Source organism: Rana temporaria, chromosome 2, assembly GCF_905171775.1.
Source record: "Rana temporaria chromosome 2, aRanTem1.1, whole genome shotgun sequence".
Taxonomy (NCBI): domain Eukaryota; kingdom Metazoa; phylum Chordata; class Amphibia; order Anura; family Ranidae; genus Rana; species Rana temporaria.
In genome coordinates, this window is record NC_053490.1 from 106,840,339 (window position 1) to 106,862,158 (window position 21,820).

The window sequence follows — 21,820 nt, forward strand, 5'->3', positions numbered from 1 at the left end:
ACATTGGTAGGTGTTCTGTGCTTGAGACAGTAGACAAGGGAGTGCCTACAAGGTGACTTAGCTTAAATTCAGCCACACTGACATGTATAGAGGAGCATGTAGTCAAAGTTTGTAGGCTTGAAGAAAGTCAATGGTATAGAAGTGCATGCGCAATGTCTGCAAACGTTTATCATGGGATGTCTGTGCATTTAACTCATGCGAGCTCATAGCTCTCCCTGCCCGGGGTGAAAGGGTTGATTGACAGCAGAAGACTTGGGCAACAACACTTTACAACAACCTCCCTGGGATTACACCAAATCCCACCTATAGGAACATGCATGCACCCATTAAAAAAACAAAAAAAAGTAATTTTCTGCCTAGTATTCCAGGAGCCCAATGTTTCATGCAATCTAGTCACGATCTCTTACCATGTGTTACAGCTACTCAACTCCTTCTTCCCCCCAAAGTCATTAGGAGTCCTCCAGGTGAGCTCAGAGTTGTGTGCAGAGCTCAACAAACGGGTTTTCCTTTTTGAAGCTAGTGTTGTAAATACTTTGGATATTTTCAGCATGGTTTCAGGCCAAATGTACATCAAAGGGTGTATAGAACAGACAAAGAGCACACAGATGTGTTACAGAATGCTTAGGATATATGGGGCTGATATAGAAAGATAGATAGAGAGATAGATAGATAGACACAACCAGGCAGAGATCTCATTTATTGGGGGGATATGACTTTTATGTTCACATTTGTACTTCATACACACACTCTGTATAGATTAGCAGGCACAGTTATTTACTAAAACTGGAGAGTGCAAAACCTGGTGCAGCTCTTCATAGAAACCAATCAGCTTCCAGGTTTTCTTTTGTCAAAGCTTTATTGAACAAGCTGAACATTATACAAATTTCCTTTAGACTTACCAATTTTTTTTAATATGAGGTCAAACCTAAACTTTTTCAGTTTGTATGCTGTCAGGCAGGCCCTTGCACTACAGAGTTAAAGGTACATTTTAAGGAAATTGAACTAGAAAATTGTATAATGTATGGCCAGCTTTAGAAGCTGATTGGCTACCATGCACAGTTTCCCTCTCCACCCCTGTAATTCTTAGACCCCCATACACACTATTAGATTTTTCTGCAGATTTCTATCTTCAGATTTATTAAAATAATATAACATGAGAGTTTCAATTTGTATGCAATCAGGCAGGCCCTTGCACTACATGGTTTTGGTAAATCTGAAGACAACATTTTGCAGAAAATCTAATAGTGTGTACATAGTCTTATGTGTGAAAAAATATGTAAAAAAAAAAAAAAATTGCATGTAAACTGAAGATCTGTTAATCTCTTCCTAGAAATCTCCCCGAATTTTAGTTTAGTAACTCCTCCAGCTGTGTAAAAGCCGCATCCAAACATACATTTGTTGACAAGATTATTTATGATGATAGTCTTCCATTTGTTGTATAGCACTGATGTCTACTCTGCTCCAATGTAATATAGTTGCAGCTTGCATCAGGGACCCAGCACCGACCAGAGGGAATGGCATGCCGCTTTTAATTAATTGGACTAATTTCCCAAGAATTGATGTTGCCATATAGAAACAGCTATTTTCACAATGTATTCATTTTCAAGACACCAAAATAAATTGGACGAATGGAAAGGATTCGCAAGCATGCTATTTTATTTCAATCACTTCAAAGCTAAGCCACAATATCGGCAGCCATAGACAATAGGGAGGAATTTTCAGGAATCAAATGTAACAATCAGGGTAAAAAGGAAACACAAAAAATACACACAAAACAAACTTGTTTTTTTTTTTCTCTGAAAACAGAAACTTTGTATTTTCTTAGAAGCAGAAATGGAGCAGATCGCGTAGATTTACACATATCAGTCCACAGTGATGTGGCTTGGATGACATCAGCAGGTCCTGTTTGACCAGGAGTGGTGGATACATGGCTCGGCCTCCCAGTGCTGTCATTATAGAAGTGTAGGTGTGTATGTCTTCAGTGACAAGGAAGAAGGACATTCTGAAGCCAGGAGGGGGGGGGGGGGGGGGGAGTTGGAACTCATCTAAACTGGCAGCCTTACAGCATTGGCAAGGAGACCTCTAGGCTTTCAAATAATAATCCGTGTAAATAAGTGTTCCTGAAATACACTTCTCTTATTCTTTACACGGAGGGAGGGGTGTTTATCATTCCCTGCAATCTACATTCTCAGTTGTACAAACAGTGTAGGTTTGAAATCATTTCCACAACAAACCGACTAGCTAACATCACTAGGGGTTCGCAGATCTACACCTATTTACTAATCACTAGTATCTATTGCAGGCAGAGAGGCAGCTCTTAGTTGTGATGTGCTGCAGGCAGAGAGGCAGATCTTAGATGTGATGTTCTGCAGGCAGGGAGGCAGCTCTTAGTTGTGATGTGCTGCAGGCAGAGAGGCAGCTCTTAGTTGTGATGTGCTGCAGGCAGGGAGGCAGATCTTAGTTGTGATGTGCTGCAGGCAGGGAGGCAGCTCTTAGTTGTGATGTTCTGCAGGCAGAGAGGAAGCTCTTAGTTGTGATGTGCTGCAGGCAGGGAGGCAGCTCTTAGTTGTGATGTTCTGCAGGCAGGGAGGCAGCTCTTAGTTGTGATGTTCTGCAGGCAGAGAGGCAGCTCTTAGTTGTGATGTGCTGCAGGCAGGGAGGCAGATCTTAGTTGTGATGTGCTGCAGGCAGAGAGGCAGCTCTTAGTTGTGATGTTCTGCAGGCAGGGAGGCAGCTCTTAGTTGTGATGTTCTGCAGGCAGAGAGGCAGCTCTTAGTTGTGATGTGCTGCAGGCAGGGAGGCAGATCTTAGTTGTGATGTGCTGCAGGCAGGGAGGCAGCTCTTAGTTGTGATGTTCTGCAGGCAGGGAGACAGCTCTTAGTTGTGATGTGCTGCAGGCAGTGAGGCAGCTCTTAGTTGTGATGTGCTGCAGGCAGGGAGGCAGCTCTTAGTTGTGATGTTCTGCAGGCAGAGAGGCAGCTCTTAGTTGTGATGTGCTGCTGGCAGAGAGGCAGCTCTTAGTTGTGTTGTGCTGCAGGCAGAGAGGCAGCTCTTAGTTGTGATGTGCTGCAGGCAGGGAGGCAGATCTTAGTTGTGATGTGCTGCAGGCAGGGAGGCAGGTCTTAGTGGTGATGTTCTGCAGGCAGAGAGGCAGCTCTTAGTTGTGATGTGCTGCAGGCAGAGAGGCAGCTCTTAGTTGTGATGTGCTGCAGGCAGGGAGGCAGCTCTTAGTTGTGATGTTCTGCAGGCAGGGAGGCAGCTCTTAGTTGTGATGTGCTGCAGGCAGAGAGGCAGCTCTTAGTTGTGATGTGCTGCAGGCAGGGAGGCAGCTCTTAGTTGTGACGTGCTGCAGGCAGCTCTTAGTTGTGACGTGCTGCAGGCAGGGAGGCAGCTCATAGTTGTGATGTGCTGCAGGCAGCGAGGCAGCTCTTAGTTGTGATGTGCTGCAGGCAGAAAGGCAGCTCTTAGTTGTGATGTGCTGCAGGCAGAGAGGCAGCTCTTAGTTGTGATGTGCTGCTGGCAGAGAGGCAGCTCTTAGTTGTGTTGTGCTGCAGGCAGGGAGGCAGGTCTTAGTTGTGATGTTCTGCAGGCAGGGAGGCAGCTCTTAGTTGTGATGTGCTGCAGGCAGGGAGGCAGCTCTTAGTTGTGATGTTCTGCAGGCAGGGAGGCAGGTCTTAGTTGTGATGTTCTGCAGGCAGGGAGGCAGCTCTTAGTTGTGATGTGCTGCAGGCAGAGAGGCAGCTCTTAGTTGTGATGTGCTGCAGGCAGGGAGGAAGCTCTTAGTTGTGATGTGCTGCAGGCAGAGAGGCAGCTCTTAGTTGTGATGTGCTGCAGGCAGGGAGGCAGCTCTTAGTTGTGATGTGCTGCAGGCAGAGAGGCAGCTCTTAGTTGTGATGTGCTGCAGGCAGGGAGGCAGCTCTTAGTTGTGATGTGCTGCAGGCAGAGAGGCAGCTCTTAGTTGTGATGTGCTGCAGGCAGGGAGGCAGTTCTTAGTTGTGATGTTCTGCAGGCAGGGAGGCAGCTCTTAGTTGTGATGTTCTGCAGGCAGAGAGGCAGCTCTTAGTTGTGATGTGCTGCAGGCAGGGAGGCAGATCTTAGTTGTGATGTGCTGCAGGCAGGGAGGCAGCTCTTAGTTGTGATGTTCTGCAGGCAGGGAGGCAGCTCTTAGTTGTGATGTGCTGCAGGCAGTGAGGCAGCTCTTAGTTGTGATGTGCTGCAGGCAGGGAGGCAGCTCTTAGTTGTGATGTTCTGCAGGCAGAGAGGCAGCTCTTAGTTGTGATGTGCTGCAGGCAGGGAGGCAGATCTTAGTTGTGATGTGCTGCAGGCAGGGAGGCAGGTCTTAGTGGTGATGTTCTGCAGGCAGAGAGGCAGCTCTTAGTTGTGATGTGCTGCAGGCAGAGAGGCAGCTCTTAGTTGTGATGTGCTGCAGGCAGGGAGGCAGCTCTTAGTTGTGATGTTCTGCAGGCAGGGAGGCAGCTCTTAGTTGTGATGTGCTGCAGGCAGAGAGGCAGCTCTTAGTTGTGATGTGCTGCAGGCAGGGAGGCAGCTCTTAGTTGTGACGTGCTGCAGGCAGCTCTTAGTTGTGACGTTCTGCAGGCAGGGAGGCAGCTCATAGTTGTGATGTGCTGCAGGCAGCGAGGCAGCTCTTAGTTGTGATGTGCTGCAGGCAGAAAGGCAGCTCTTAGTTGTGATGTGCTGCAGGCAGAGAGGCAGCTCTTAGTTGTGATGTGCTGCTGGCAGAGAGGCAGCTCTTAGTTGTGTTGTGCTGCAGGCAGGGAGGCAGGTCTTAGTTGTGATGTTCTGCAGGCAGGGAGGCAGCTCTTAGTTGTGATGTGCTGCAGGCAGGGAGGCAGCTCTTAGTTGTGATGTTCTGCAGGCAGGGAGGCAGCTCTTAGTTGTGATGTGCTGCAGGCAGAGAGGCAGTTGTAATGTGCTGCTTTCCATGCCCAAATACCAGAATACTACAAACACAGCCACATTTGTTGAATATATGTTAACCATACTAACAGTGCAAGGGGCACAAGGGTGAAGTGCAATGCTCCTTGCAGCCAGTTAGTAGTATCCACCTTGAGTTAGTTTTGCTTAAAAAAAAAACATTCTAATTGGTTTCAGTAGGTTCCTGTGCTAAAAAATAACTATGTAAAAAAAACAATACCCTTTAATGCAAAATATGGAGGAAAAATCAGCTAACCCCTTTAATCCAGTCCAAATTTGCCTATATGTTGTAATAAAAGGTAATTTTTGTATAGTATCTTAATTTCTTATTTACTATTGAATTGCTTGGTGAGGATTAGCCAGTCACACAGGATATGTGTTGCTCTACTGAACAATGATACCTCTACTATATTTCTAATAGGACTATTTAAGAAAATAATAATTCTTAACAATGTTTTTCATCTCCTTCATGCCATGCAGGCCTAAGTTCCATTTAATGACTAAACACATGAAACATTATATATATATATATATTAGGGCTGTGCGTTAAACGCGATATTAACGGCGTTAACGCAAACCCATGTTAACGCCGTCAATATTTTTATCGCGCGATTAGCGGGGGTGGACGTGCAGAGTGTGCAGCGGCGCGGCGCGGCTTACCTTCTCGCTGGATTCACAGGCAAGTTACTCACCTTGTCCCTGGATCCAGCGATGCCACCCCGCTGTGTGATCAAACGGGTCCTCCTCGCTCGACGGGTCCTCCTCGCTCGGCGGGTCCTCGCTCGATTCACAGTGCCTGTGTGCCGCCGATCTCCGTTCCCTGCGACGTTACGACGCACGGGAGCGGAGAACTGCGCCAAATTCAAAAAAGTAAACAAACACAATACACACAGTATACTGTAATCTTATAGATTACAGTACTGTATGTAAAAAATACACACCCCCCTTGTCCCTAGTGGTCTGCCCAGTGTCCTACATGTACTTTTATAAAATAAAAACTATTCTTTCTGCCTGAAAAACTGTAGATTGTCCAAAAGTGTCCCTTTATGTCAAAAATGGTTTTAGATCAGCTAGAAAACAGCGATAATAAATTATAATCACTTGCAGAATTGTGCGATATTTATGGGGAAATTCGTCATAAATTAGATAGATTAATCGTGAGTTAACTATGACATTAATGCGATTAATCGCGATTAAAAATTTTAATCGTTTGACAGCAGTAATATATATATATATACACATTAGGGTCCAGGCACATTGGCTAAAAAAATAACTGCTTTTACATACGTTTTGTGTTTTGCCTTGACCTATCATTGGTGTGGTTGTGCATATACAAACATAAATTTTTAGTATTTTGTAATCTAGCTTTAAGTTAAAACACTATCCTATTTATTAAATGGTAGCTCACAAAACAGGAGAACATAATAAGTGAGGGTGGAGGGTTCCCATAAAAAGCAATGGGGTTGAGTTGCTTAGGCCCCATTCACACCCGAGCAATTTTCAGCTTGTAAAACGCTCAGCTCTGAAGTTCCAAAATGCCAAACAAGCCAAACTCCTTTTATTTCAGTGTTTACATATGAGCATTCTGTCACCTGAAGCAAAACATGCAAAGCTCAAAAATGTTCATGAGCTTCTTTTTGGCAGATTACAAGCGTTTTTGGCCTTATAGACTTCAATAGAAATGCCTGGTTTGAGCAGAAAAATGCTCATACATTTCTCAAATAGCAGCTATCCACGCCTAATTTCCTCTCCCTCTCCTCCTTGTAGTGCAGGGGTAGGCAACCTCGGCCCTTCAGCTGTTTGGAAACTACAGGTCCCATGAGACATTGCAAGACCCTGACAATCACAGGCATGACTCTTAGGCCTCGTACACACGATAGGTTAACCAGAGGACAACGGTCTGATGGACTGTTTTCATTGGTCAAAACCGATCGTGTGTGGGCCCCATAGGTTATTTAACCATCGGTTAAAAAAAAGCCAACTTGCTTTAAATTTAACCGATGGATTCCTAACCGATGGGAAAAAAACGATCGTTAGTAGGCACGACCATCGGTTAAAAATCCACGCATGCTCAGAATCAAGTCGACGCATGCTTGGAAGCATTGAACTTCATTTTTTTCAGCACGTCGTCGTGTTTTACGTCACTGCGTTCTGACACGATCGGTTATTTAACTGATGGTGTGTAGGCGCGACGGACCATCAGTCAGCTTCATTGGTTAACCGATGAAACCGGTCCATCGGTCCGTTCTCATCGGATGGACTGATCGTGTGTACGAGGCTTTAGAGGAAGATTCATAAATAAAAATGGTTGTAAATGCATTTTTTATACCGATGTGAATGAGGCCTCACAATGCCTTAGTCCAAAAAGGCTACTAACTAGTGCAGTGATCAACTCTTCCTTGGGGTTGATTTACTAAAGAAACAGAGGCATTTTTACTTTGCAAAATGAATGTTGGTAGGTAACAAAAACTTGTGTTCATTTTGAATATTTAATCATGATTGGAAAATTGAAAAGGAACAGGGCTTTTTTTTGCTAGGTGCTAGGGCATTATTGGTTGGTTGAAGCTTCACCTAATTTACTAAGCTCAGGCAAAACTCTGTTTGGAAAGTGAACAGCCTCTGTTCTTTCAGTATATCATGCCCATTGTGTATAACATTCTTAATATACTTTGATACAAAATGTATAGTGTACCATCTCACTGATATTACAAAGAATTTAAGGTTTACCTACTGTACTGTGTATATAACATTTTATTTGTGTCCTGCAAGAGCTGGTTCCTACCAATGTATATTTGTTGTGCTTCCAGAATAGTAAAATTCCATTCCTTAACACAAAATAAATCAGTATTACAATAAGCATTTTTTAATGGACCTTATTAACATCAGGTGTGCATTAGAAAATGTGTGCATGCTGGAGTTGTGGTCTGTTGACTTCTCATTTTCCCAATCAAGTTAATTGGAAAACTTTTACATTTGTATAAAATGCAAGGAAAATACATCTAAAATACTTATGGCACAAGCATTATAAACACAACTACTGTTCCCTATCAAATCTCGGCTGCCAACTTTGCATTGCTTCAATTTACTGGGCTAACAGACTGTACAAAAATACCAACTTAACCAGGTTTATAATCTAGACTATATACAGTATTATATCATTCTCTGAACCATTTGAACTGAATAAGGCTGGGTTCACACTACTACACTACTTTCATCCTACTTTGCTCTGCTACATTGGTCCTACATTGATCCTACATTGGTCCTACATCCATCCTACTTTCATGAACAGGATACTACTTTGGTCCGACTTCAATGATATTCAATGGGCCTGAAGTAGGATCAATGTAGGACCAAAAGTAGTACAGGGAGCATTTTCAAAGTAGGACCGACTTGTGTAGGATGCTACAAGACGCTCTCATAGGGAAACATTGAACACAGAGCAAAGAAGGATGAAAGTAGTGTAGTAGTGTGAACCCAGCATTACCCATTGATGGTGATGGCTAAATCTGACTGGTTTGGGTGATAAATATCATATAGTGCAGGGACCAACACAAGTGAGGGTACGGTACATGTATACAAACACTACTGTGGCCTACTTACTATCACAACTATACTCTTGGTCGTTCAACATCCCTAAATTACATGGATGGTATATATATATATATATATATATATATATATATATATATATATATATATATATATATATATATATATATATATATATATATATAGTATATATATCTTGGCTTGGCCATACCATCACACGGTATGACAATACATCATCCATGTACTGTCAATCTTAGGCTATACAAATAAATTCATATTATATCACTGCATGCAATTTTTTTTACCATAACAACATTATAAAATAAACCTACAAGTCTTTGAACTATATTTACCAGCTCAACTATAATACATTTAGCTATACATGGAATGATTGTACCATCCAACCTTTTTTGGGCTTTTGCAGTCACTTGCATAAATATTCATCCCTTGAACTTTTTCACATTTTGGTTGTTACAATCTAAAACTAAATTTAATGATTTACAAAAAATGTTTCATACTGTCAAATCTAGAAAAAAAATCTACATAATTTTCCAAATTATTTACATATAAAATCCTGAAGTCTTGATTGCATAAGTATGCATCCCTTTGCTGTTAGACCCCTAAAATGCCTCTGATACCCATATAAATCTTATAATGCAATGTAACACTACCCTCCTGGATTGACAATGCTCCTGTCCAAAGTTGCTCTTCCATTAAGAGTGGCGACACCCTAAGTTAGAAACAGTGGGCCAGATCCACGTACAGCGGGCGCAACTTAAATATTCGGATTTAAGTTACACCGCCGCAAAATTTCTACCTAAGTGCCCGATCCACAAAGCACTTACCTAGAAATTTGCAGCGGTGTAACTTAAATCTGTCCGGCGCAAGGCGGGCCCAATCTAATGGGGCGAGTATGTTTTTACTCACTGCGCATGCTCCCGACGCGATTTTACCGACGTGCTTTGCGCAAAGTTACGTTGCGCCGAGTTTTGAGAATCGCGACGGGTGTAAAAGAAAAAAAAAAAGAGTTGCGGCGGGAAAAAAAACATTTTTAAAAAAAAATTGACAGCGACGTGGGAAAGAAGGGTATACTTTTACATGTGTACTAAGTTTACACTTTGTAAAAGCAGCCCTAATTTTGCGACGGCAAACTAACACTTACGGAAAAAAAACGAAGGGAAAAAGCTTTGTGGATCTCCGTAAGTGCTAATTTGCATACCCGACGCGGAATTTCGACGAGAAATGCCCCTAGCGACGGCCGAGGTACTGCATCCTAAGATCCGACAGTGTAAAACTATTACACCTGCCGGATCTTAGGAATATCTATGCGTAACTGATTCTATGAATCAGCCGCATAGATAGAAACAGGGATACGACGGCGTATCAGTAGATACGCCTGCGTATCCCTTTTGTGGATCTGGCCCAAAGTTATTGGCTGGATCACCAGGTGAAAAAAAGGCCTCATGCTCACAGGGTGTTTTAAAAAACAAGCTGCAAAGTCAGTACCGACGCCAGGAAAAAGCAGCTGTAAAAACACACTTTTAGAAAAGTTTCGCATTGGCGTTAATATGCGTTTAGCTATGTTAGCGTTTAGCAGCATTTATCTGCCCTATTTTCCACCCCGAAATCCAATTACTACAGCTTAAAGGGGAGTTCCAGCCTTTTTTTTAGGTTAAGTTAAAGTCAGCAGCTAAAAAAAGTGTAGCTGCTGGCTTTTATAAAACAGACACTTACCTGTTCCATGGTCCAGCGACACGATGCCCGGAGCTTCGCTCGTCTCCCCCCCTTCTCCGCCGGCACTTCCATTGTAACTGTGGGCACCCGGCCGTGACAGCTTTCGGCTTCATGGCCGGCACTCACTGCGAATGCGCGAATGGCGCAGCGCTCCCTGAGTGGACAGGCGATTGCCACGTGTCCCAGGCGATCACCTACAGCGAGGGAGCATTAAAAATGCTTGATGCGGCTTAACGATGTATACAGCATTAACGCGCGTTTAGCCGTGTCAGACGTTTTTACAGCTGCAACACTGCTGCTCCAGAACGCACTGGCCCTGTTTTGTTTTTTCTGCTTCAAAATGCATACGCCACTTACACAGTGGTGGCCCATAATGCAGGGCGCAGTGGCACTGCCCTACTTTCCATGCGTCCAGCCCCCTATTCTACATGCGGGTTGCCGGAAGCATGGATTCCAATGTTTTTTTTTTTTTTTTTGAAGCACGTGCTTAGAGCCAGAGGCTCTAATTGGCTTCAAAAAAGGGTGGGCTCGGGGGGCAGAGCACTGAGCCCCAAACCCACTCAGTTGTATGACAATAGCACATGAATATTCCCTATTGTCACACTGATTCTACTCCTGGCCTATCAGGAAGTGGGTCCAGAGACCCTTTTCCCAATTGGCCGAAAAGAGAAGCGATTCTATTGGCCTAGGAGGAGAAGGGAGGAGACGCACGGCCTCTGATGCTCAGAAGGAGACACAGGGGAAGCCGCTGCCCAAAGGGAAGCGCTGCCCGTGCCATAGATTGGGTAAGTTCGGGGCTGGTAACCGACCAGGAACCACCAGCCGCCACTGCACTTACAGCTCCTAAAAGCCCATGTTCGTATGGACACATAGAATAACATGGGGAGAGGTTTTTAAGCTGTAACAAAATGCCTGACACCCCTAGGAGCAGCTGTAAAAACATCCAGTATGCATGAGGCCTCAAGGGGAAAAACAGCCTAAAGGGAAATAAATACAGCCAGCACATTTAATCCGTTTTTAAACTGCAATATATATATATTTTTCTTTTGGGTTTAACACATACAGTGGACAAACATTTTTTTTAATGACCGATAAATCGTTCAGTGGACAGAAAATTCAGTTAGTGCAGAAAATTCCGCTGGGAAACACATTAACCTTCCGATTTATCGTTCGTTCGGCAGAAAATTTCCAAATGTGTCCTTTGTTTTTTCGGCTCAAAAAATGTCCCAACGATTTTCGATTTTGTGCCCATTAACTGTTCGAAAAACGAAAGAACTGTCTTTTTCGTATAGTGTATGGCCAGCATAAGTCCTTTGCAGGCTTGTAATAGAATCCATGGTGGGTGTTTTGATGCTCTCTCTCACACCAGCACAGACATAAATACAAAGAATAGAGCTGGCAACTCCAAACGTCCTTGTTGCTTCGCTATTGGTGCATAAAAAAAGTGAGTAAAAACATACAGGGGCTCACGTGTTGCGGCCTACAAGCCTTGATCACAGCCTGGTGTATGTTTTTACTCACTTTTTTTATGCACCAATAAAGAAGCAACAATGACGTTTTAAGTTGCCGGCTCTATTCTTTGTATTGATGTAAGTACATCATTTGGACAAGTCTGGTGGGTTATATTTAGCAAAAAATTTATAAAAAGGCATATTTATAAAGAAGTTAATCTGATTTTCAGCAAATATTCACTACAGGTGAATTTTCCAGGTGTATGTGTTTTAAATGACAGAGAATGTTCACCACCAGAGAATGTTCAGTGAAAGTCACATTAATTTCTTTTAAAGTAGATCCTTAAATATTTTTTAGAAACTCTACTCCTTATGCCGGCCAAAAATGGGTCGAATCCCGGCCAGTTCAGCAGGGTTTGGTTGAGATTTTATTTATCTACGGGCAGGCTGGTTGTACTGGGTTTTTGCATGCAATTACTGCGAATAGCTATAGCCACCAGCAGTAATCACTGTGTTCTGCCAGCAGGAAAGACTCCCCGCTGGCAGAACACAATCAGCTGCCACAGGGATTCCCCCAGCAACACTGACTGTGTTGCTAGGGGAATCAAGTTCAACCTCTGGTTGCAGGAAAGAAAATCACATCATCTATGGCTTGCCCCAAACCTTGCGCAAGAGGCGATTAAAGTGGTTTATTAGTTATAACAAATGTGAGGAAATGCAGTAATGTGGATTTTCAGGACTACTCATTTTAAAGGAAGCAGATTTCACCTAAATTGAATAGTCAGCGTCATCCCATAGCACACTGACACGAAGAGTCTAATTTGACAGATAGTCATCCTCTATATGGAACTTTGAGATCACTGCAAACTATCAGTATGCTATATTTCATTTGGGGTCAGTGTCAGTTGGCTTCTGTTGGTGTCAGAACTGCTTTTCTTCCCATATGTCAGGGGTGCCCAAACTTTTTCAAAGAGGGCCAGATTTGATGAAGTGAACATGTGTGATGGCCGACCATTTTGCCTGACATCCTTTGAACTATTAAAATTTGGTCTAAGTGTGTTAGTTCGAGCACTTATACACTGCCCAACAAGAATTCTCTTATCTTTGTGGCTGTGGTTGAGTAAAGAGATGAGTTTAGGCGTATTATTTGGATATACCGTATTTATTGGCATATAACACACACCTTAACTTTAAGAACGAAGTTTCAGGAAAAAAATAAAGAACTGTGAAGCAAAATAAGGGTCAGTGCCCATCTTCAGCACCCACCATTGCCTTGAATGCAGCACCCACCATTGTCAGGAAAGCACTTACGAGCACCAAAGATTACCTACAGGAGAATCTCCTGTTTACACGGCGGCCTCTATAATAGAAAGTCCCGCCTCCTTTGATGGACAGAACAGTCGTCCAATGGCAGCGCCGGAGACCGGACTTCCTATTACAGAGGCCGCCAATAAACAGGAAATTCTCCTGTGTGTGTGTACGGCACTTGTCCCACCTCCTCGCTGTCCCCTCCAAGGCAGCCAGCATATACATCTTTTGTGGCCCCAGCGCTGGGAGATCGTCAGGGGCCACAAAGGATATATATGTCCAAATAGCCAGGTGGGCCGTTCAAAACCGGAACGCGGGCCGCGATTGGCCCGCGGGCGGGACTTTGGACATGCCTGCCATATGACAATGGGAATGCAAAAGCAGCTTGAAGCAGGTTGATGCAACTTAGAAGGAGGTCAACTATAGGACAGAAGGGGAACAACTGCAGGTGAATGCTCCTGTCACTTACCTCTAAGGTTCTCAGAGTAATCTCAAACTGATATCAAATGCAAGCAATCAAAATGCACCTTAATGCACCTAAAACCAAGCTGTATATGCCCATAGACACAAACTCAAAGCTCATCAACACAAGCCCCCAAGCTGTTATCATATTGTTCTATTTGATGTACTAATACTGGCAACATAGTACTATAGCTGGGCTGTATTGATGATACGTTATCCACAAGTCCAATATATATTTATTTGGGTTTCAACAAGGCTAACTATATTTTGTAAAATTTCTCTCACTTTCATCTCACTCAGATGTGACCATTGTCATTGATATACTTTAATGCTGATAAAAACTACAGCATTAGCATGGATGAGAACAAGCTGTATGTACTACCAGAGGTCTAGCACAGTGCTGCAAACACTGGCTAAATCAACTTTTGCATACACTGAACTACAGTAAAACCTTGGTTTGAGAGTAACTTGGTTTGAGAGCGTTTTGCGAGACAAGCAACATTTTTAAATACATTTTGACTTTATATACAAGCGATGTCTTGATATAAGAGTAGCATCATGTCACGACTGAGTATAATAGAAAAGAGAGGCGCCTCTAAGTGTAGCAATATGGATACATTTAATGAAGGTACAACATTTAGCAACATATTGCTACACTTAGAGGCATCTCTCTTCTCTTTTATACTCTGTAGCTCCTTCTGGATTTTTCTTCTAATCCCCTTGTGGAAGCTTCCATTTGTGGATGGAGATTTTATGGTTACACAACCTGTCACATTGCTATATTTTTTTTTTATATGGACTATAAACTGAGAACCTATGAATAAATGGTTGTGCAACAAATCATTTGAGTTTCCATTATTTCTTATGGGGAAATTCGCTTTGATATACAAGTGCTTTGGATTACAAGCATGTTTCTGGAACAAATTATGTTTGCAATCCAAGGTTTTACTGTATTTAGTTTAAAAAAACTATCTGTATATAGGGTGATAGCGAGAAGGGCTGTCTTATCACATGGGCAACCCTGGACACGGCCCAGGAGTCCAAGATGCAGTGCCCCCCCAGCAGGGATAATCGCATGTGGATTGAGCGGGTGATCAATGCATGGGTGTCGAATATAACTGGAACCGATTTTTGGTGGCTTTCACTGCAGCATCTCCTCCTCCCTCCCGTTGGCTTTCTGATGCTGTAGGGTGAGCCACAAAAGGTCAGTTCCAATTATTTCCCCCACCACTGCACTGATCACTATTAGATTAACCCCCCACTGCCTGGGCCCCTCTGTGTGTCCCCCTCCTCTGATACCCCTGATATCTCGACAAAGACCCCCAACAGCTTTGTGAAAAAAAAATATAAAAATAATTGTAAAAAATACTACAATTTTTAATCAGACCAAAAAGTCACGCCCAATATGTAGCATAATTAAGCCTCACCTACTGTTTGCCGTGGCACACTAAACACGCCACAGTTCACCATCTCCCTGGTAGGGGCCCCAGTGCATTACTTTTCCCAGGGGGCCATGATGTCCATTGCATGAAAGGATACACATACAAATAAATTGTATGGATATTTATCCTTAAAGGGATTGTAAACCCTTGTGTTTTTCGACTTAATGCATAGGTGAAAAAACTTCTTCTAGTGGCCGGCCCCCAGCCCCTCCATTTTATTCACCTTAGCCCTGTAATTCCCACAGCAGAGACGTGCTCTTCCTCTCTGCCCGGTGTTCTCGGCTCTTGATTGGATAGATTGATAGCAGCGCAGCAATTGGCTCCCGCTGCTGTCAATCAAATCCAATGACGCAGGGCCGAGTCCTACATTCTACGTCTATGGATGCAAATGCTAGACTCGGGAGCATGCCCACAAGGTAACCCCCCCCGGGAGAGCGCTTCTCCTAGGGAGTGATACGATGCAGGGGTGAAGCTGATAGTGCTGCTGAGGGACCCCAGAAGAGGGTGATCGGGGCCACTCTGTGCAAAACAAACCGCACAGTGGAAGTTTACATGTTTGTCTTTTTTAAAAAAAGCTTTAAAATGACTTTGAAGTGATTGTAAAGGCAGAAGTTTTTTTATATATTAAGATAAAAAGCCTTCTGTGTGCAGCAAACCCCTCAGCCTCTCTAATACTTACATGAGGTCCTTCTAGATCCAGAGATGTTGCAGGAGTGTCTCGGCTACCCACAACTCCCCGCCTCATTGGCTGAGACAGCAGCACAACACCATTGGCTTCTGCTGCTGTCAATCAAAGTCAGTCAGCCAATGAGGAAAGAAAGGGGACAGGGCTGAACAGCGGCTTGTGTGTCTGAATGGACACAGGGACCTATGGACTCGGCTTGGGTGCCCCCATAGAAAGCTGCTTGCTGTGGGGGCACTCAACAGGAGGGAGGGGCCAGGAGAGCCAAAGAGGGTCCCGAGTAGAGGAGGATCCAGGCTGCTCTGTGTAAAACCATTACACAGGGCAGGTAACATGTTTGTTATTTTTAACTAAAAAAATACAGAGCTTTTACAATATTTTTAAATTAACTCTGTCGCTGAACTGCAAGTTTAAATAAATGATCTCCCTTTAAAGAATATAGTGGATACTTACTATATTGCTGCCCTGGTCACTGAATGCCTATTTATTAAAGAGAAATCGTCCACTGAAGTCACTTCAGTAACCTGCATTGTTAATCTTCTGATCCCCTGCTATGTTCAGCAAACCGCTACTCCACTACATGACAAGTGGTGATGTAGAGGTTGGCGGGAAGAATCTCTGAAGCAGGGGACCAACAGATCAGATTTTCTGAAGAGATCCTGGGGCCTGGAGAGGTAAGTATCTACTATTTTTCTTATAGGGAGACCATTTGACCATTTGTTTTAACTTTCAGTTTCGCAAAAGAGTTGCTGCAAAATTTGAACAGCTAAGCCCACCATTTAAAGCTAATTTTAACTCCAAAATACCAGTCCTTAGATATATTTGCTGTAATAGTTTTCACTCCTCAGGCTAAGAGCATTTTCAGAAAACACCAAAAATACCGGTTGATCTTGCCAGAAAAGCAGTGTCTTAAAGGAAAGCACAAATAATCATTATTATTTTATAAACTACTAGGCCCATCAATCCACCATGTAACAAAGGCAGACATGTTTGAAGTCCAGCTGTGTGACAACCATGGATAAAGTGGGTAAAAAAGTGCAGACTTGAAGGAACAGGAAGGATTGCTAGGTAAAAATGATAGAAAAAAAAGCCCCCTCCAAAAAACTGAAAATGGTCAGATGTGCACACATGGGGCCAGATTCACAGAACAGATACGACGGCGTATCTCCTGATACACCGTCGTATCTCTTGTCGCATCTATGCGGCTGATTCATAGAATCAGTTCCGCATAGATAGCCCTAAGATCCGACAGGTGTAATTGACTTACACCGTCGGATCTTAGGATGCAATACTTCGGCCGCCGCTGGGGGGAGTTTGCGTCGTATTCCAGCGTTGGGTATGCAAATGAGGGTTTACCGTGATCCACGAAGGTTTTCGCATTCGTTACGTCAGCGCAAGTCTTTTTTTCCCGTTGCAAAGTTAGGTGTGCTATTAACATGGTGTAAAATTACTCCACCATGTTAAAGTATGGCCGTCGTTCCCGCGTCGATTTGGGCGGGCTTGCGCCGGACGGGTTTACGTTACACCGCCGCAAGTTTACAGGTAAGTGCTTTGAGGATCAGGCACTTACACTGAAAACTTGCGGCGGTGTAACATAAACGGGGTACGTTGCGCCGCCGCAATTGTACCTGAATCTGGCCCATGATCTTTTTAGGTACAGCATTTCATTTAAACAGGAATACTGTGGTCAAACAAGCATTTATGATTTAGTAATGCAGTGGGGAAGAATAGGAACAGATTCCCCAGGAACACATAGTCCAGGCACTGAATTATCTTATAGCCCAAAATGAATGAACAGAACTTTCTAGAGATTGTTTTTAAATGTTCTCAGGCACCTTAATTTCTTCAGCTTTCATACTTCATCCATATGCCATAGCCAGAAGCTGACACCATTATTTCGACCAGGGATCTTCAAACTATGGCCCTCCAGCTGTTGCAAAACTATACATCCCATGAGGCTTTGTAAAACTGACATTCATAGACATGACTAGGCATGATGGGAATTGTAGTTCCTGAATAACTGGAGGGTCATAGAAGACCCCTGATTTAGACCTTCCACAGCAATTTTCTATATAACCTCTTCACCCGGTGTTCCCCTGTGGTCTGTGAGCCTCACCACGCTTTTGGGCACCTTTGTTTACACCCTCCTACCTGTAAACCTACCAGAATAACTTCATTCCAGATGTGCCTTAGACAAGTTACAGGTACACCATTGTGCAATGCGGTAAAGTTTGATTGACTACAGTGCTGAAATTCCCACTCCCAGACTCATATTGGTTTGCAAGGTATGTTAACATAAAATACCTTGCAGCATTTCCAGTAATTATACCAGCAGTATATTAAAAATTGACATATTTTTGAATGATTACATAACTGGAAATAAAGGACGTTTTTATATTTGTATTGGGCCGCGCCCATGATGAGCTCCATCCATGTAATTTAGGTTGTAGTAACAGCACTTTATGCATGTAGCAAATTAAAGAAATCTATAATGATTTTTGGTCAATTTGATTTTATCTGTTTTTAGCGTTAAATGTATATAAAGTATTGCTTTTTTATATTTTATTAAAATTGGCACTGATTTTCAGAACTGGCTTTCTAAGAGAAAGTCCAGTACTAGCAGTTCACTTTTCTAAATCCATAAACTGGAAGGGGCTTTGCTTGCAATGCCGGAAGGACGTTGCCCTTTGGATGTGTTTATTTGCAGGTGTAATTTTTACTCTTGCTATTGAGGTCTGTTAACAACATGCACAACCTCCAGAAAAGTGGTAAAGTCAGGTAAGAAAGGAGACGGCAGTCTAGAGCAGCCTTTCTCAACCTTTTCAACACAGAAGAACCCTTAAAATTACTTTCCAGTTTCAGGGAACCTCTACTAAAAATTACTATTTCTACAACTCATAATACATTAGTGTGATGGTCAGTGGAAAGAATGATCCTTAGGCCTTGTACACACGATCAGTCTAAACCGATGAAAACGGACTGAAGGACTGTTTCATCGGTCCTAACCGACCGTGTGTGGGCACCATAGGTCAGTTATCCTTCGGTCCAAAAAAATAGAACTTGCTTTAAAATTGAACCGATGGACGCCTAACCGATAGGTCAAAACCGACGGTTAGTATGCAAAAGCATCGGTTAAAAACCCGCGCATGCTCAGAATCAAGTCGACGCATGCTTGGAAGCATTGAACTTAATTTTTCTCAGCATGTCGCTGTGTTTTACGTCACCGCGTTGGACTCGATCGTTCTTTTAACTGATGGTGTGGGAAGAATTACCGCCTTACAGATAGCTAAAAAGATCAATGGTGTCAGTGCGAACTCATCTGAGAGGCAGAAATTACTCATAGCTCAAGGAACCTATGGAGGAACCCTAGGGCTCCATGGAACCCTGGTTGATAAACCCTGGTCTAGAATTTTACCTGCTATCGTCAGCTGATAGCTATGAAATTAATCTATGCTTAATTTGATATTTACCCAACTAATAAAAAAAAAAAAACGTTTTTTTTAAGCTGTATAGAAAAAAAAGAAGAGAAAAATGCCATACGTGTCCTTCCAGTTTTGCTAAAACAGCTGTTGGACATTTTTAGACCCACACTTGCCTTTACATATAAAAATAAGGGGCTCCTCCAACCTGGATATTCTATATGCTGGGCTTAGTCCAAAACTGCAACATAAATTAGGTGTCCCTCAACACAGATTAAGCGTCCCATGACGTGTCAGTTCTACTGGTCAACTCCACTATTGCAACTGCTGGCATTTGGCCACATACAGTATAAATAATATCAAAGGACAATAATGCTGCTATGAAGCCACACCTATCATATTAAACTCCACTCACATTTCCTGAAGTGTTGCTAAAGAAAATTGTGTGTGCTGTTCTTGGCAACATGAGGTAGGAACATTAGTTTATACTGCAAAAACCATGATTATGGGCATTAAACAGTACTTTAGGTCTCACCTGCCAAAACACTATACTGTCTGTAGATCTTCTAGTGTCAAAACAAAGTGATTTTTACCTTAAGCATCAGCTGTATCAGCGATCCCTGAGCACTTATCTTCACCCTAACATTTACCTGTATTCTAACCCTAATTAAGCTTAACATAGAAAATTAGACCATTATCTACCATACTTACCTCCACTATGCAGTTCGTTTTGCACAGAGTGGCCCCAATCCTCGTCTTCTGGGGTTCTTTTCGTCGGCTGTCTCGGCTTCACCCTGCAAGAGCTAACCCCCCTCTGGGAAGCTCTCTCCCAAGGGGGTTAGCTTGTGGGCACTCTCCCGTGTGATACAGTCGGCACCCATAGCTGGGAGCCAATGGCTGCGCTGCTATCAATCATCCAATGAAGAGCGACCAAGAGCTGGGGAAAGCATTGTGGGATCGCGCCCACAGAGATTTGGGGCTCAGGTAAGTAAAACAGAGGCTCAAGGGGGCCTGAGAGTGCAAGGTGTTATTTCACTTTAATGCATTAAGGTGAAAAAACACAAAGCTTTACAACCCCTTTAACCCTGTACCAATAAATAAACCCTTAAAATGATATTAAAGTGGAGGTCCACACAAAAAGTGAACCTCCGTTTTTCGGAACCTTCCCCCCTCCGGTGTCACATTTGGTACCTTTCAGGGGGGAGGGGGTGCAGATACCTGTATAATACAGGTATTTGCACCCACTTCCGGGAATAGACTCCCGCGGGAGTCACTCCCCTTCCCATCCCCCCTGTTGTCTTCTGGGAAACACACTTCAATTACTCTATTGTCTATTGACAGCGGGGACCACTAAGGATGCGCCACGCGACTCGCGCATGCGCAGTAGGGAACTGGGCAGTGAAGCCGAAGCGCTTCACTTCCTGATTCCCTCACCGAGGATGGCGGCGGGGGGGGCCGAGAGACGATCGATTGCTCGGCTTCAGCTGCCGGCATCGCGGGCACCCTGGACAGGTAAGTGTCCATTCATTAAAAGTCAGCAGCTGCAGTATTTGTACAGTATTTCTCTCTGTTTTCACCTGGTGATTTTGCCAGTAATACCTCTACTGTATTAGGGTGCCCCCACTCTGGAGGAAGAAGCACAGGGACACATTTTGACATTCTGGGGGGAAGGGAAATATTAGAAGGACTAGCAGATTTAACAAATTGAAGCTGAAAACTTTATAAGCACTTAGAGCAACCATTTTTTTCTCCCTTTGGTATAAAGGGTTTATAGAAATAAATAAAAGTTGATTTTTGTAGCCACCCTTGTCAGTGGTAAATGGTGCGTCCCAACCTTCCAAAAAAAACAAATGCAGCCACAATATCTAAGAATTGGTAAGCTGCAATATAACAAATGTTTGATTTTCGGTTTAATACTGCTTTAAGACTTTATCTACGCTAACACTTATTCTTAACCTAATCCTTTAAGTGAAGCCTCTGACTTAACACTTTTACCACATGCCCAGAAATGTACGTATTAGCCTAAAACATCTGCACTTATATTATTGGCTACAAAAAAATAATATTTCTGTGGCCAATGGAGCCAGCACCAGATACAGGAGTTGAAAACATACAAACTGCCCATTAGATTAATATATACCATCTAATACAAGATAAAGCCATTACCATTAGATAGGCTTAATTAGTATTCCACAAGATTTTAAACATTTTACTGTATTTTATATTATATTACACATCCTGAAAGTCGCAGTAATTTGCAATTATTATACTATGGGGTTAATTTACTAAAACCGGAGAGTGGTAAATCTGGTGCAGCTGTGCACGGTAGCCAATCAGCTTCTAACTTCAGCTTGTTCAATTAAGCTTTGACAAAAAAAAAACTGGAAGCTGATTTGTTTCTGTGCAGAGCTGCGCCAGATTTCGCTATTTTCAGTTTAAGTAAATTGACCCCTATTGCTATGTATTCCAGGTCATTACTAATATGTAATGATATATTATTTTACTCATATATAAAGCAAGCCTGTGGCAAAAAAGTATTTTAATTAAAGAACCCCCTTGGTACCTTTACATCTGCTTTGTTCTTATCCAAAAAGCCCTTGGGTGCCTGAAATGTGGGGTACTCTAATTTGGAAATCGCAACCAATGTAGTTGCTGTCTGTTACCTGCCCCCTTCTATGTCTTAAACTGGCCATGTACGCTGGGCCAAACAAGAGAATCCATAGATTCCCCCATCCATGCTAAACGGTGTGGATGGACAAATCTCCCACAGCCATCTTTTCCAATTTCTCAATTGAAGTTTGTGCAGCTCAGCTGGGTGACCACGGCTCATATTTGAAC

At 43.0% G+C, this 21,820-nt stretch overlaps 1 long non-coding RNA gene across 1 annotated transcript in view; it reads right to left on the reverse strand.

Moving 5' to 3' along the window:
- The window catches only part of LOC120929353, a 15,980-nt gene extending 15,332 nt beyond the window's left edge, over positions 1 to 648 (reverse strand). Inside the window, exon 1 of the long non-coding RNA XR_005747374.1 lies at positions 408 to 648. This is a non-coding gene — a long non-coding RNA (uncharacterized LOC120929353). The remainder of the gene's footprint in view (positions 1 to 407) is intronic.
- Between the last annotated feature and the right edge of the window lie 21,172 nt (positions 649 to 21,820).